Genomic DNA, 17,785 nt, shown 5'->3' with positions numbered 1-17,785 from the left:
TGGTCTTATTTGTCAATGTAATATGTACTCTCCTTTTTTTTCTAGATTTTCGTCTTCTGCTTTTGTTTTAGGAGACTTTCAGTTATTAATGATCACACAGTAACTGATTTCCATGCTAGAATGGACATGGGTAGCATATGAGTGTATGTATATGTAAGAGATGATGTGGGGTAGCTGTGAGTTTTTGGAGTGTCTGTGGAGCAGAGACCCAGCAGAGGAGTGCCTTGGGAAGGCTCTGTGCACTGGAGCACCTTGAAATGTCTTAGCTGTTGTCCATGTCTGCCTATGTAGCTGTTGCTGTTTGTGTAAGTTATGTTCATTAATAGATTGAACTTTACATTGCTTCTGAGGTGAAGGAGTATTTTTGCTTTCTGGGTGGGGACTGGAAGTTGTCAGACACAAGATGTGTCTCCGTTTGGCAGCAGAGATCTGCTGCAGAGTGCCCCGTGCCCTGACTTGCTCATCATCTCCACTGGGGTCTCGCACGGGCTCCAGTCACAGTTGGTGGAAACCAAGATGCATGGAAGATGCACTGATTTTGTTCCTCCCTGATGCTGGGTTGCAGCTTGGGGCTCACCTGGACATAAGGACCACAAATGGCTGAAGTCCGTAGAGTGATGCAACCTTGAGCTGATGTGCCCAAGGTTACTGTGGTGACAGGATGAGTAGATGTGCTCCCATCCACACAGCTGCTGATTAGACAGTTGACTTGTGACAGAAGCAGACCAAACCAGGAAACTTTAAATCATAACTTGTATTTGCTTAACTACTGATTTAATGAAACTTAAAATAAACTGAGGAGTGACAGCAGAAACTGTGATGTTATCAGCTGGTCAGAACCCAAACTGGTTAACTGAATGCTAAACAGCACGACATGGGAAAAATTGAGCAAAGTTAGCTGCTTTGGCAATAGTTGCCCTTATTTTCCATTCCATGAGGATCTAGGGCTCTGAACTGTATTAAGACATAGCCTTGCAAGTCCTGCCTGAGTCAACTTCCCAAGACCTCTTATGCTTAGCACTGCCTGAAGTTGACTCCAGAAATTCTGTAGGTTCCTAAAAATAGATAGTACTGTCTTTGATTGTTTGAAGATGACAGTTAAAGATTGTACAAATACGAATTGCAGTTTCATTTGGGAAGGTTTGCTTGCCTGAATACTACATAAATACCTTCAAGCAAATACTAAATTAGGGATGGTGTGTGTGGGGGGGTAGCTTGTTTTGATTTGGGGGGTTATTTGTTTGAGCAGGGAGTACTTGTTCTAAAAACACTGCATTTGAACTATCATGGCAGAAAATGAAACATAGAATAATTTCCACTACAGGACAAAAAGGTCAGAGCAGTTTTGAAAGCAAAATCCAAACCTGAAAACGTTACCAAGTTTGATCTATAGTTATTCCATTATTAAATGAACACCTTTGCAGTGCTTTCCCAGATGATGCTAATCCTTACAAATGGAAGCGGATGGCCATCATGCTAATAAATTAAAAAAAAAACAGTTTTGTCTTTTAAAGGATGTCAGGTGTTCACTCAGCTTTTCTTTCCTGCTGCCATGCCTATAGTCACTGCTGTAAAAACCAGAATGCTCTGATGCTTATTTACTCTTAGGTTTCCTTATGCTGCCTTGATGGTACCCAGGGACACTTGCCTGTGACAGTTGCTACACTATAAACTACGGTAATATGGGTTATTGCTGTCTCTAATTCTTTGGTGGAGAAGTGGTGGATTCCTCAGGGACCTAGGACATTCTCTGAAGAAAGAAAAACCTGCAACAACTCTCCCTTCTTAATTTGTTACCAATGTAATTTAGCGTATGTATGTTTAGTGTTAATATGACTAAAAGCTGTTTTTTTCAGTTATGATAGTATTTATTTCTAGAAAGGCATGTAAAATCTCCTTTTAGAGAGGGGGTTAAAAGTGATGGACTTGCTGAAAAGGTGAATTTAAATAAGAAAAATATTTGACATCTTGTTTGCTTGCTCTTGCTTATGGTACCTTTTCAGAAGTTTGAAAATAGCATTCCCTGCTCGGTCTGTTGCATGCTTTTTTTTTTTCATGTGTTTCTGTATCAAGACAGTAGATTTATTTTAAAATGAGATGGTAAAAATGTGAAGGTTATTCTCCATGAGGTTATAACTCCTCCTGTGCTGCCACGTATGTGGGAAGCCTTTCAAGTCTGGCTTTTTTCAGCTTTTTAAATTTATTTTGTGGTGAATATTGCAACATCACTGAATCATTAGAAGTCACAGAATGTAGTATAGTATAAAATATGAGAAGTCAACATTTGTATTGCTTATATTCTTTTTCAAAAAACTTTTGGCATGGTAGAATATGTATATGTAAAAAAACTCGTATTTCTAAGCCTGGGGAGAAGGCTACAGGTAAAAATCACTGCATTTTATAGGGATCTGACTTGAAAGGGATACATTTGTCATGACAAATGTCCATTATTTTTGCCTGCTCTGAATATAACATGTCTTGTGTCTGTGCATGAAACTCCTTTTCTTGGGTGATCAGTTGAGTTTGGCCTTGACTTTTTTTGATCTTGACCGTGTTTTCAGTTGGGCACAACTCTATTTCCCTAGTATGTACCAGGAATAAATACATTTGTAATGTATATACACGTGAGGATGATGGTGGCCTGTCAATGAAGGCGGAAGTGGGTTCACCTCCAAGGGCTAAATAAGGAGAGAAAACGAGAAGGGGGCCGGTCCCTTTAAGTGGCTTTTAGTGGAAGAGTGCCATAAATGCGTATGTTCTATTTTGCATGCATCTTAGGCACTGGTGTCATCGTTATTTTTGCTCTGTTCTGTGTCATCCCAGACATCTTCTAATATGCAAATGTCATTACTTACTGAAAACTAAAAGTGAGTTAAGTATAGAACTGAAGCCATCTGGTAGTTCAGACAGCAAAGTTAGATAATTAGCTGTTCTTGTCAAGGGACTGTGATTAAAATAGGCCATCCTCATAATAGTGACTAGGTTGGTAGGGACTTCCTGAAAGCCACCTGGGATGGTGATAATAAAAAGAACAAAATTAAATTAAAAAAAGGTGGTGCCATCACAGCTCTTGATGACGTTTTTGTAAGTGAATCAAGTCAGCTTTTCATTACAGACTCTGTTTTTATTTCGGCACTTTGGAAAGAAGGGTCGATGAAACTTTGTGGTTCGGTTTCGCAATGCGATGCAGCCGGGCTGCTGCTGGAGAAACTTGTTTCTTAAAGTTCTGGGTTTCCCTTCTCGCGCACCGGTTAACTTGCGAGTGCTGTTCGTATGGCTGATCTCCAGAGACCCTTCCAACCTGTGTTATCTCGGAAGTCCTGCTCTGGGAATATGTTCCTTGTAGGGAAGGTTAGGAAAAACTAAATGTTGTAAGGAGAAAGAAAGGAAGGAGGGAACCCATCATTAATGAACCACTCTCAGGTGGTGATAGCTTCATATATAATGATGTTTAATATGAATTTATTCTGACACGTATTTTTGGAGAGGAAGAGGGAAAAAAAAGCCTTTTAGAAAATAGGTCTTTAGAGGTACATGAACTGTGTAGGGGGAAGAAAGGTCCACGTCGCTTCAGCTGCCCCCGCCGGCCGCAGCCCTGCTGCGAAGGGGCCCTCTTTCTCCTCACTGAAGTGCAGGTTTCCCCACTGCTGCGTGCTTGCTCCTTGCTGCATACAGACCCCTGTGGGGCTGCCATTTGCTGAGGCGACAGAGTAATTTTAATCAGCGAAGTCTGACCTGGATCTTCCTTCAGTCGGGTCTCTTTGGGAGCAGAGTGTTAAGGGCAGCGATGCTAAATGGATGAGTAGGATAAAATGAATGGGTAGTAAAATGGCAAAGGGAGAATGCACCATCACTGGTGTGATTTGATTAAGTGTATTTTTCACTTCAGGTGGATAAAAATGTTTGGTCTAAATGAGATTAATTTCACTGAAATTTTTTTGGCGTCGTTTTGACAGTAAAGATTACAGATCACCAGCATCTGTTTTTGAGACTTGCTACTGATTTAGCAATTACAGTAAAGAAGTGCTCATGCTGTTTCAGTTAGGTTTTGTAAGAGTTTGTGTGACTGTAATAATATTTTCTTACATAAAATGTGCTGCAATTTTTTTTTGATGTAAATAGGTTAAACATTTAAAAATTAAAATATGGCTGAGAATTAAAAGTGCTCTGGCTTCTCTGTGCACAGATTCTCCTTGCAAAACAAAACAAAACAAAAAACTTGCTTCTAAGTTCTTTTCATTAAATCAGTCTTTTATGTCCTTTTACTCCTTGATTAGGAAAGCAATGATTTGAAAAATTCAAGATACTGAGGTCTCAAATGTCAGGGATGCCTAGCTTTTAGAAAATACAAGTACACATTTCAGTGCAATAGGCTCAAAATAAATTGCTGTGAATGTTTGTGGATGTACAAATATTTCTGATTGGTTTAATGGGTCACATATGCCTTTTAATAAAAGCAAGGAATGTACACATGCATGATCAAGTTAATAGCTCAAGTCTCTAATGTGTGCTGTGTGAAATGGCAATATGATGCATCCAGTGAATACTTATCTGAGGATTGTTGTAAAAAGTGTATTTGAACATCACTTTAGTATTTTTATTTTTTTAATACTGAGAAAATTAAACTATAAAACTAATCAAAAATGCACTCAATCTTTTACTCAAATCAACCAAAAGCAGAGTATCCAGGTTCTGGGTTCTGTGTGCAGCTTGTCACTTGGGCTTTAAATTATGTCTACTCAGAGTTTTCATGCCCTTCTGCACTCTTCATACTGACTACCACACTTGCTGTGTATCTGCTTCGGTACAATTCCATGTGATCATTTGTGGTTCTTGTTCATGTCAGGCTGGTTGATTATGCCCAGGTGAACTGACTTTTTGCTGTCCTTTGCATTTTTTAATTACTTATATGGCAAAAATAGAAGTTCATGAAAAAATGGAAGTTAGAACAGGCTTTTCATTTGGTAGTGTTGTGACTGGCTTTAGAGAAAGCCTTTTGGTATGGATGGCATGCACTGAGATGGGTGGCAGTGAGCACCTAGGTCTAACTGCTCTCTTCATGGGAGTTCTCTGAAGCTGAATTTTTCATATTGAAATTCTTTTTTCTTTTTTTGTTTTGTTTGTATGACATGGATTTTTTTCTAAATTGTATTTATCTTCAATGTGGAACTAGCTTTCACATCATTTTTGATGAGGTGTCTGATTATACATGTTTGTTTCATCCTGTTCTTTTTTGTATAATGGTGATGAGGTTCTGTGTGTGTGTGTTTTAATTACACCTTTGAATATTCATGCTCTGCAAGTAAATTTTAAGTCTTCACAGAAAGCAATGAGAGGAATTAACATTTGGTTTTCATTATTTAATATCTTGCTCTCAATGCATTTTAGCTATTGGCCTGATCTGACTTGTAGTAGAGGTCAAGGCATGAACAATTAATCTGGTGGCAGAATTTCTCATTGTTTCTTGAGGGAGGGAGGTAGTTCCTCTGTGTTAAGGTTGAACTTGTTCTTTAAGCATACAGGAAAGATAGCTTTACAGTAGTTTTGTCTTGTAAAGAAATTACTGCTCTGGCTGCGACTGCAGAATGCTCTTGCAGGGTCATGCACTGTAGCTCTGAACCTAAATAAAAGGGTTAACAAGAGTTCAGTTGGAGGAAAGCTCTTAATTCCATCATAATGAGTATGAGAATCCAGAAGGAAAAACAATAAAGCTTTGCTATTTAAATTATAAAAAAAATCATTAATTCCTGTCTTCCCCCATTCCCTTTTTACTGTACTTTTGAAGCAATAACTAAGGATAGAACTGAGCTAGCTCATGATGCAGTTCTTTAGTTACTGGCCTACAAATCAAACTTTTCTTTCAATAATAACGAAATTCATTGTTTTGTTCGTAGTGGTAAAGATGATGTTTGTGACATTCCTCTCTCAAAAGTATTTTCTATTGACTACTCAGGGCTGGGACTTGGTCCCCTCCTGCTTGAGCAGTGCGAAGGGATCAGCTGTTACTCAGGTGGAGTCTGATTCTTCAGAGCTTCCCTGTCTTGGTGGAGACATAAGGAGGAGAGGATGGAAGGAGTTTGGTCGTGGCAATCTTGTCTTTTTCTTGTGCTTTAGGACACCTAGCTTTGAGCAGTACTGTTATCTGAGTAGTCAAAACAATGCTTGTATCCTTTTCCTTGGGAAGAAAAACAAGTCATCAAAACAGACTTAAAATCAACAGTGATTATATTACTTGGCTTGAGAAATCAAACAAGTCATTAATTCTTAAGGTTAAAGCTGGGTATCTGTTTTGCCTTTTGCCCCACCTATGCTGCAGATACGGCTGCAGTTGGTGGTGTGGTGATGCTCTCAACCACCTGGCCAGAAAATGCCCCAGCACCTGTCTAGGATGCCTACCCAGAGCTCCTGGCGCTAAAGCCAAGGGACAAGGAGCCTGTGCTCAGGCCTCCCCATAGGGAATAGGATGCTACTGGAGCACATGCTTAGTGCCAATAACTGGGAAGCATTTTGGATTCTGTTTTATGCTTTTCCTGTTTCTTATTTATTCTTCAAAGACTTTTCCTCCTTTGAGATGTGTTTGTATCTAATTCTAGCACGCATTCACAAAGTATATAACTTGTAAAAGTGTTTTCAATATTTCTTTAATCAAAGGACCTTTTTTTTCTTTAAGAAGGAATAAAAATGTATGGACAATCTGTGTTTCAACAATGGTTTTCATTTACAGTTAAATGAGAACCATACTAAACTATGAATGTTCACCTACTCCTTTTATTTCTCTCCTACTTTCTTGCTTTTATACATGGGAATGTGGTTTCAATTTTCCTCCCCATGATTATTTTGCAGACCACTTTCTGATGCTGTAGGGACCACCAATGGTCCATAGAGATAGTTGAAGAGCTGTAATCTATATAGCATACAATATAACCTCTTTTCTTCTGTTATACCCTTGTTGCAAGACTTTGAGCCAAATGTTTATGGTCTTTTTGTCTAATATACAACATGGCTTTAGTCACAAAATTCAGGGGTGTTCTAAAGGTAGCAACTGGTTGCATTCAGGAAAATATAGGCATGTTCTTTTATACTGCTTTCGTTTTGTCATTGATGGCGTGATTTTGTTGCTCTGTGTTCAGGAAAACAACCTGTCTTAGAAATGCTCTTTTTCTTATGTTCCTTCAGTGTCTTCAGTGAAAGAGGTGATCCCATGAAAATTACAGAGAATCTGCTGAAGAACTTTTAGTTTTCTAAGCCCATTTAGTGGAAGAAAACAGTGTGGTGTTCCTGAGTACAAGTTGACTGCATTTTAGTCCAACTAAATTACCAAAAAACTTAGTCTTGGTCTGAATTTTAGACCAAAGCTGGTTTAGGTAATGGTAAAACTATACGTATCATTAAAAAACCAAACAAAAACAAGAAAAAAACAGAAAACAAAACAACGACAATAAAAAAAACCCCGTGGCGGTCTTTCACTGTTGCACTGACCAGTTAACACTGACAGGATTTAAATGTGACAGGGAGTTATAATTTAGGATTTGTGTTTGTGTGTGTTAATTGGAAAAGCCACTTAATAGCATGAATTCATACCAGATTTTTAAGCTGCCTTCTGGATGAAATTCATTTATTTGCTCATTAAAATCTGTTCTTTTTTTCTTTAACTAGAAATCCTGCTAAGTCAGTTTATGCTTTGAAAGGCAAGCTGGGTTCTTTGTTTTACATTTCATCAGCCGTGGAGTCCCAACAGACCATATTATACCCTAAGTTGTAACTGGATAACAACTCTGTCCCAAAATCATATTTTCTATTACATCTGAGCTATCTCACTGAAGCCAGACCAAGCTGTGCAGATGTAATGGAGAGTATGTGTTAGTTCTGTAGATTATGTTAGGATAGTTATATTAGTAGTGTGAAAAGATGAAAACTAAGAAGAGACTGCAAGTCTTTTTTCTTCAGTTAAAAGAATTCTAACTTTTATCAAAGCTTTCATGTATGTGTGTGTATTAGTATCAGATTATACATTATACATGCTGTAGAAGATGCATCTGCATGTGGATTCTGTAAGCTTCTTTCAACATAACAGTAGAGTGTAGTTGAAAGCTGTTGTAGCCATATCCCTCAGGTTGAATAGTGAATGATGCTTTGCTATCCTTATTGGTTTGAGCTCTCTATGAGAAGTAACTGCATCGAAGCTGCAGAAACCAGGGTTTCCCCCATGTGTTACAGACTACTGGGAATTTGGGTAGGACTTCCTGAGAAGACTAGCTTTCACTTTAGGTAAAGATAATTTTATGAAATTTAAGGGGGCAATTTGTATGATATGGACGTTACAATATAATGTGATGGTGCTCATAAAATGAGAACCATAAACATATTATGCCTATGAAAAAGTACCTTTTCTGTGCCCTAGAAAGCATGATTTTCCTGTGAAGGTTATGGTGGTATGCTAGCAAACATGGAAGTCAACGGTAGCATATGAAATCTGAAAGGTTAACTTGCTAGCTGACTGCATAGTTATGCTCTCCATCAAGCAAATATCTGCAGCTTTAGCATTACATGTTTTTTTCCAATTTAATATTTGATTTAGAAAGAGGAAAGTTTAGAGAGGTATGAAAAAACTAGTCCAAGCTGCAGAATCTTTTTATTATACTTGTGTTTTAGCTGTAGTGCTAAAACACAACTCTGAATAATGCTGTGTCCAAAATTTTGAAGTATTCTTTACACAAAGATGTTTTGGGGATACAGAGCTTTCCATCTAAAAAATTTTTTTAAAAGAAACCCTTTGAGAAAAGACACGTTTCACATTTAGCATAAGTTATTATTTCTGTGACATATAACCGTAATTTGGAAACTATTATTTATCTTCCTGTGAGAACTGAAAAACTCCTCTATACAGTGTGAATTAATATCCACAACTGAATGTATGTGGATGAAGTGTAGTTGCCAAATCATTTTATCTTGATATATTCTTTATATATAATGATGATTTCCAACTTTATTATTGTTTGCAATTGCATTTCTTGTGGATTTAATTCTCTCTAAGATGAATATACACCACAATTTTGTCTGAATGCCTGGAGAAAAATAAGAATAACTATATTACTATTTTTTTTTAATATACCATTTCAGCAAAAAATCATTGAAACTGCAAAATGAGGTTTAATTACGCAGTGCTATTGTTCTGAGTAAGAAAACTGGTTGCACTGCAGTGAACTTGACTTTTGTATGGTGTATCATGCTTATATTCCTTTTTAAATGTTTAGGAATTTGACAGATCTTCTTTTGATATGTGATTGCTGAAGCATTATTGCAGGACAGCAGTAATGACTGAAGAACACCATTCAGGTAAGAAATCAGATCTATGTCATTCAGTATGGTTGTACATTAACTTTCCTCACATTGTTTTGGTTAATTTCCAGTCTTTGGTGTTAAAATATCAAAATTCACTGAATATAAAACTTAAATAATCTCTTCTCTACATGAATGTTTATATTTGTAATTCTGTAAATAATTATTGAAACAGATTTTGGGTATTTCTTTTTTTTCCCCCTGGATTTGGTAGCTCTGACAACAGATTTCTTAGCATGTTAAATTTGGATTTCATGATCAAAAGACTTGCACAATATGGGCTGCCATTTCTAATTTTTCCATCAACTCACCTGCTCCAACAGAAATTAGTTCCCTCTAAGGTAGGCCAGACTAGAATAGCTCTTCTGGAAGGCTTTGCTTGTGCCAGTCCAGGATATAATTGTCAAATTGTTGGTACCTTTGAGAGTTAACCCCAGCTCCTTAAAACATGACCAACTTTACCTTTTTTTAAAAAACAAAACAAAACAAAAACAAAAACAAACAAAAAAAACTTTGGGTTTGAGTCAATTCTTGCTCTGTTGCAAGCTTCCTGGGTGATCATGGATAAGTCCTTTAATCCCCATGTGAGGTGGGAGGTAAGTGCCTAAATACCAATACACTTACATATTTGATGAAAAACTAGTAGGGGTGTGATGTTTCCAGAGTACTTTCTTCATGACTGAGATCCTTAGGAACACACTAAGCTGTATTCCATAACTTGCAGGTCATAAGAACACAAATACAGTGAATGTATCAAAACATTGATTTTGAATGAGATCAAGGAACAAGGTAAAGTCTAGTCCTTTAGGAAGATATATTAAAATCTAGTCTCAGAGTGAGTGATTTCTGATGCCTGGGGCAGAGAGTGGAGCAAGCAAGCACGTCATTGCTTGCTGCCCCAACTACTCATGAGGGACCTCTGAGCCAGTGGCTTCCTGGTGTACAGTGGTGTTTTATGTACTTTTTCTTCTGCAATTGTGTCTGGTTACCTTTTGAACCTATGTGAATTTTTAAGCTCTGCAACATACTGCTGTATGGGATTCCCTGAGCAAATGGCACGTAGGGTGAGGAAAGGAGTGTTTCCTGAGGTTCACTTTGGACCTCCTACTTGCTAATCTCATTTAATAATCTGGAGACTAGGACCAAGCATGGAAAGAGTCAGGAGCTGCATAGTGTCCTTTTTGCTTCAGTGGGATGGTGGAAAAGGAAGACAACAGCTAAGCTTTAAAGGAGGTATCTTCTCAAATAGCTAGGCTGTCATCTCCCTGAACTAAAATGGAACTGGAAGGCTGCTTTGGCTATCTGATGGCTGCTGCCTCCATAATGCATGCGCCTGGGTAGCTGCAGACCTGTAATGTCTGTATTGTCTGCTTTTCTTACTTCAGCTTATTTCCCCCCTTTTTTTCCTTTGGGATCTCTCTCTCTCTCTCTTTTTTTTTTTTTTTTTTTTTTTTTTTTGGGGGGGGGGGGGAGGGGAAGAAACATAATTTGGAGGTTGTGTGGCCTTTATATTCTGTTTCTCCTGAGTTTCAGAATGGAAGAAGAGGGTGCTCTGTTTCCTGGGCTGCAATGCAGTTGTTCTGGCATTTTTTTTTTCCTGACAGAATTCAGGTTTATGTGGAAGAAAATATCATAAGTTAAAGTATCATGAGGGTGTACACTCAGTGGATTGAACCTCTGAGCAACACACTAAAGTATATGACCATTAATCAGGACTCAAGCTTTCTCTTCCCTCCCCTCCTTGTTTTTGCTGTTTTTTTTTTTTTTTTTTTTTTTTTTTTTTTTTTTAACATCATTTAAAGAATTGCTTTCAGGTTTACAGGAATTTTAAGTGGATTAGAAAGAATTACTTGGACAATGTGTTTGCAGCAAAAACATTGTATTGAGGACCTGACTACTCATATTCTAGCTAATATATTTCAAGGGATATGGGAGGAAGTGTGAATACTGCATAAATCTATCTGACTAGGTTAGGTGGTGTGTCACAAAAATATACTGTGCAATATATATCATATTAACTATTGCAGTAGGATTGCTGAACTGGAGAAGGCTATGCCTGTGCACAAGCGGAGCACCTCTGAAATGGTAAAATGTGATGCTGAATGTGTTAAGAATAGAACTCAAAGTACTACGGTTTTAACAGTAAAGGTTTTTAAAATTCTGGAAAATGAGCAAAACTAGAAATAACTTATCTGAGAACCAGGTAGAAGAGTGATTTAGAATTATACTGATTCTGCACATTGGCTGAGGATAGTTGGAAGACAGAATTCACGCTACTGGGTAAAAGTTGGTTTTGTTTGTTTTTGTTTTCCCATTTGGTTTCTCTCAGTCACGGTGGAGATGTTGGGCTGCTTATCTGATCCTGATTTCAGAACCAGCTTACTATTGTAGGTATTTCCATTCCGTCTGCCCTTGTTTCCCCTTCTGTGCCTACATTTTTGGGTAGAAAATAAGGCAGTTCTTACAAAGGATTTCCTCAATTTGCAGGGCCCTCTGTTGAATCCTTGTGAGACGGAAAGCAAGTGGGATGCAGTGTATCACTTAAATCTTTCACAGCTGAAGATGACTGCCCTCAGTTTGCCTCATGGAGAAGCACATAAGGCTGTGGAGGCAGCTCCCTCACTTAATAGTTTTGGGTCCCCTGCTCCTGACAGCCCCAGAAAGTGGCAAAGGCTTACCTCTAAATCTTTTCTGGGAGGCTGATGGACACTCAACTCGCTGTGTCTATTAGCCTCCCAGGAAAGTATAAACAGTATAAGCAGCTATTTAATAGAGAAAGAATGAAAATGAAAAGCCTTGACAATGCAAGAATGTGTGGCTGAAATGTTTTCTTACTGCTTTAAGTCTTAAAGGAAAAAAAGGGTGGGGAAAAAGAGAGAGCAAACTCCGCTGTGCTTACAAGCACAGGGAAGAGTGGCTGAGAAAATTGTTGTTAATATTTCGAAGTGGAGAAAGTGAATTGACCAATTTGATTAGGCTAAAAAGAATGAAAGTTTATCCACAGATCATCTGCATGTGTGTGAATAAATGAAGGTGGATTGTTTCTTGCCAGAGACTTGTATAAAATTGAAAAAAAAAAATGGAGCAATTCCTCTGTAGCATGATATAACTAGACTGTAAACTTTGGCAGGACTCTAACATCCCAGTGCTTCTTGAAACTCTGACAATATTTTTGTAAAATGGGGATTCTGGAATTGGAATACATGAGATTTCTATATTTTCCTTCATGCTAATTAGGTGAAACAGTAAGTTTCATATTTGTCCAGAAAGAGGTCAAAGCAAGTAAGAAATCCGAGAATAGAGGAGCTGAACAAGGGTGAGTAATGAGCCAATTTTTCAAAATGGCAATGACATACCAAGAGCTTGGAAAAAGTACACTCGCAAGCTTCCTTTATTATTATAACCTCTTGAACAGAATAATCCAATCCAAATAGCTATGAACACTTTCCAATAGAGGAGTTTATGACCTAGTTTCTGGCTAAAACACTCAGAGTATGTGGAAGGAACTGGAACAAGGATGCTGATGGCAGTGCCTCTGGAACGCCGTATTAGAAACTTGGTGTATTTAGGCATTCTTGCCCTTGGCAAATACTTGCTAAATGAAATCAAGTGAAGTCAACTTCAGACTGTTTTGCAGGAGACTTAGTCATTTAAATGCCTGGGTTGGCAAGCAGAATTTTCATAGGGAGTCTGAATTTCTTTTTTAATGGTACACTGTTGGAAATATAATTGTTTTAGCAGTTATTTCAACAGGAACTCAGCAATTATAGGTTGCCTTTTTAGATCCTGTGCTTCTCTAAAGCAATGAAGGAAAAAGTTGGCTTTAATATCTGTTGACAGCTATAAATCTGTTTTGAGGAGAGACGGGGAAAGCTTTGATTAGGCTTTTTCATTGGCCAACACCATGGTTCTCATTTCAAGCTATCCTTCTTTGTTGGGAGGAGGTTTTACAGGAGACCAGCTAGGGGTAGAGCAAGAGATGATGGGGCAGCAGAGAAGTAACTTGGGGTAGGAATTACAGTGGCAATAAGTTATCTCTGGTTGGGGGGAAAGGAGAGATGGGAGAGGGGTTGGAGAAGGGAGCAGGGTGCGCTACTGAAGTGGGAGCTGCTGGGGAGATATGGTGCCTCCTCTCCTTGCCCTGGTGCTTTCTGCACAGAGGGGCATGCCTGCTGCTCCCTGCAGCTCCTCGCAACAGCATCCTGTGGCCAGGTGTAGGGCAAGGAGCGATGAGGAAAGTGTGGTGGAAGCAGTTGTTGAGAACTTCATTTAAACAGCAATTTCTTTAAGGTTGGAGAAATGTTTTTTTTCTTGCTTGTGTGTGTCCTTGCACCAGGCATCAAGAAAAACTTCAGTTAGCTGGCTTGGTGAGCACCTGGCTGAAATGGCTGCTTGGTGGTGGGGAAGAAGTAACTCAGGAAAGGAGACCAACCCTTACAAGCTGGGAGGATGGATGATGCTGCTTTTGTTTCCTACTTCTCCTGGTTTTCCTGCAACTCAGTGTGGTGCCACTGAAACTATGGGAGCTGGGTTAATCACAGTCAGCTGCAGTGGCGGTCAACACCATGCATCTCTGCCTTTGCAAGCAGGTTAGGAGTGATTCTGAAAGCCAAGGTTTGGGAGCGATTTGTGTTCAGCCAAGAAGAGTCTGAATGCTGTTGAAATAGATTAAATATGGTGAGTGTGGCAATAGTTATAGTTTAAATTCTTGAAGTGTTTCAATTATAATTCTTTTATTATTCCAGTTGCTTATAACTCCCTGAAATGCTTATGTCTCAAGTTGAAATTTTCCAGACTTGATCTTGGCCTGACAGTGACCTTTCTTCCCTTTTATTCTTTGTTTCTCTTTTCTCTGTGGTATTGAGTGAATATGGCTTGGGTGTTTTATTTTTAATGAGAAGAAAATAGTAGAAAAATGCACTGAAGCTATTACTTTTCAAGCTCTGAGACTGAGCAGCTCAAGTGTTACAGCTGTTTGAGGAATGGTGAAAATCATCAGAAGCAGTTTTTGAATCTGTTCAGAATCTGGGGGGGGGGGGGGGAGGGGGGCACATTCAAAGGGCTGCCAACTCTAGGTCTTAAATTTTAACTTTCTTTTCATCATGCACATGCCTTATGCTACCACACAGGTATCATCTGCAGGTTTTTTTGGTCTGATTAGTGAATCAATTACTTTCAGTTGAACGAAGCAGTAGCCCTGGGTAGAGGAGCAGAAGCTGTCTAGATTTGTTTTTCATTGGTCTCCTTGACCCTGGTGAGATATGGACTTGTAATTCAAGAGTGGTCCAGCCTGGCTGGCAAGTGCTACATTGGGACCTGTTAGTGCAATCCTTTTGGGCTCTCTTTCTGTCCCAGACAAGGTCTAATTCAGGTTGAAAACGTGCAAGCTTTGAGAAACTGTTTTCTAGGAAAACTATGGAAAATAGAACTCAGTTAAATAATCTTTTTAACCAGCTCTACTCAAGCTGAAGGCTACAATAATTTAGAGAAGAATCAGATTCTCTTATGGATAGAGATTTACACCTGGAGTGGAAAGGGTGGAAATAATTGTTTCCCTTTAATGATGTTAACATGTCTATTTACTTATCAACTTATCTGGAGACTACTGATGGTGGTGCTGATAAACAGCAGACTGTGGGTTTTCACTTATTTACTTGTATGTATGAAGGTATGTAAAGGCAATTATCACGTGTCTCTTTCTTGGCCTATACACACTCAGTCTTTACCTTAAAGACCTGGATTTTTGCAAAGGATGATTGGTGTGGCAAAGTCTATAAAACGTTTTAAGACTTTTTTTTTTCAATTCTAGAAATGACTCTTTAACTTATGACCTTCTGTTTTATGGGAAATGTCAGTTAAGTGTGTATTCGTGAATACTGTTTCTATTAAATGTAAGTACTATTCCCTTGGTGAATGTGCATGTGTGACTGAAAGTTGTGGGGCAGCAGAACACGAAGGGTAGAGTTACACACCCCTCCCTCTCTGCACATGCCTCTGTGCTCTTTTAACTGATGGTTTCAAGTGAATTTCATGAACTCTGAATCTCCCATGCAAATTCTCCAGTCTTGAAGAGGACTATAGCAGCCTTATTCATTGCCTGTCATACACTTGCTTTGATCCCTGGAAGATTGCCTCTTCTTTATGAGCTCCTGAGATTGCTGCTTCAACACTGCTTCAGCAGCACTTGAAGCTGCTGGATAAAAGCAAGATAGCCAAGGCATAAACCCAGATTTCGTGTGTCAACGCATACTACTTTTTTCTTGTTAATGAATGGAACTATACGTATGGTTTTCTTAATCCATTTGGGTCTTATTTTGGCTCCCTCCCCCTCCATCCTGCACACCTCCATGTCAGTCTGCTTGTCCTCTTTTGTGGTTTTGTTGTTGTTAATTCCCCGCTTTGTTTTTTCTCTACCTCCAAAGATGATGTCTGAATTTATTTCCTGAGGACAGCTGATATGCTGGAAATAAGGACATGCTGTTAAAGTTAATAGTGCTTCCTTAGGACTGTATATATAATACAAAACTTAAGGCAGCAGGAATTTTAATTTTCAGTACCCTGCTTTGTTTGAAAGAAGACTATTAAAATACAGTATTTCACACTAAAAATATAACCTGCAAATTGGTAGTATTTATTATGTAAACTCAATCAGAAGCGTGGTCCCTGGGCAACACTAATTGTTACTACTGAGTCACTGCTGATGCTCAGTGACTCTAAATCCTTGACAGTGGTGCGAGTAGTTTTGAAATACATGTCCCCATGACCAGTCTAGATGGCTTCCTGCCTGCTGCTCTGCCAGAGTTATGTACTTGCCCTAAGCAAAAATGATTGTATTTGTTGAATGCTGGAGCAATTCAACAAATAGAGTATTTCAAGGTTTGTAGGTTACACAGTAGAACCTGAAGAAAGAGAGCTTTTGGCCTAAGCAAAATATTTCTTGTTTTATAAATTCCTACTCCTTTTATTGCCTTAATTCTGTGGCTTCCTCATGGTTAAGTCTTCACAAAAAACTTTTAATAGCCTCGTGGAGACAAGGACAGGAGGTACTACTGTATTGCTTTCCTTATGTGGTTACATTAAGTAGCTTACATCAAAACCAAACAAATAAAAAACACAAACCCCGGAAATTCAAAGGGCATGAGAGGAGCTGTGTCTTGCCCTGCTCTTAGAGTGACTGAATCCTGGCAGAGTGTTGAATAAGAGTAGCAGACTGACAAATCTGATGCATGCTCAAAGCAGTAGTGAATCCTATATCACCCTTGTTAGAGAACAGTCCATTTATATGAATTTATTCTCATCTATATCCCTGTGCCAGCAGTACTTTGTCCATTGAAGAAGTGTAGCTTGAGAATTTAAGTTTTGATCACTAAATAGACAAGTCCCGTCAAACCCCCGTCTACTTCCTACCTAGCAAAATTAATCTGGATTTATCTGCTGCACAGCAAGGTGAAACACTTCAGTGTAAATCCTAAACTTATGTTGAACTGTTACAAAAAGCCCACTCTAAAAGGATAACTTTAAACAAAGTTGCTCTATGTTGCTATTTATATCTGGAGCCAGGAGGGGCTGTTGCTTTTGCTTTCCTCTTGGGAATCTGTTGGCCAGGCATGGAGTCCTTCTAGCCTCTTGTAGAGGGAGCAGCAAACTGTTACAGTGTCAAACATATCTGTCCACCAAAACTTTGAAGCCTACTTTCCAGGGAAAATTTTGGATTCTGATTTCTTTTGGGTCCCTGAGACACGGCAAATTGCTAAAATGGAATCACCTCATACAGACCTAAAAGTTCAGATGCAGAAATCAAAATGCAATCTAGTTTTAAAGCCAGCCTTGCTCATCCTAATGCAATCAAGCAATGTGAAGTTTGGCAATGGCAGCTGGTGTTATCTGCTGTTGCGGATGTTGTGGGAACATGAGAATCAGTGCACATGAAGTTTTAGGTAAAAATAAGCATTCAGAATTTCTTCAAAGAGGGCAAACTCTTTTTATGATGATTGCCATTTATTTTAGTCTGCTGCAGAAGCCATTGGATTTTAGATTTGTTCTCTTCAATACTCTCTTTGGGCTCAGACTCTCAGATTAATTTATGAAAAGTTTGTGGAAGGTGAGCTATTTCTATCAGAGATATTTAAATGAAGGCACAGAGGTGTTTTTTTAAGAGTATCTAGAAATCTCACTTGGCTGTTTGTGGCCCAATGTGTCTGAAGTCTGCACTTGGATGAATCCACTCTTGCGGTGCTACAGTTAGACTTTGGTTCATTTTGTCAGCTGTAAAATAATTTGGATGGATTATTAATAGGGAACGTGAAGCTAATCTTATGTTAGTTTTCAGTGATTTCTTCATTGGCCTTTCCTTTGTAATCTTTACTTCTAACTATAGGCATGAGTATTCCGCTATCCAGAGCGGGCTCTGGTGTCGGAGATTTCAATGAAGAAAAGTGTCTCTGTT

At 38.7% G+C, this 17,785-nt stretch overlaps 1 long non-coding RNA gene across 1 annotated transcript in view; it reads left to right on the top strand.

Moving 5' to 3' along the window:
* Positions 1-17,785, top strand: part of LOC134136254 (uncharacterized) — a 215,108-nt gene that overhangs the window by 69,643 nt on the left and 127,680 nt on the right. The window contains exon 3 of the long non-coding RNA XR_009957466.1: positions 9,255-9,336. This is a non-coding gene — a long non-coding RNA (uncharacterized LOC134136254). The remainder of the gene's footprint in view (positions 1-9,254; positions 9,337-17,785) is intronic.

Source organism: Rhea pennata, chromosome 2 (assembly GCF_028389875.1).
Source record: "Rhea pennata isolate bPtePen1 chromosome 2, bPtePen1.pri, whole genome shotgun sequence".
In the NCBI taxonomy this organism is placed as follows: Eukaryota; Metazoa; Chordata; class Aves; order Rheiformes; family Rheidae; genus Rhea; species Rhea pennata.
Note: the sequence above shows the minus strand (reverse complement) of the source record. Positions and strands in the feature narration are given on the sequence as shown.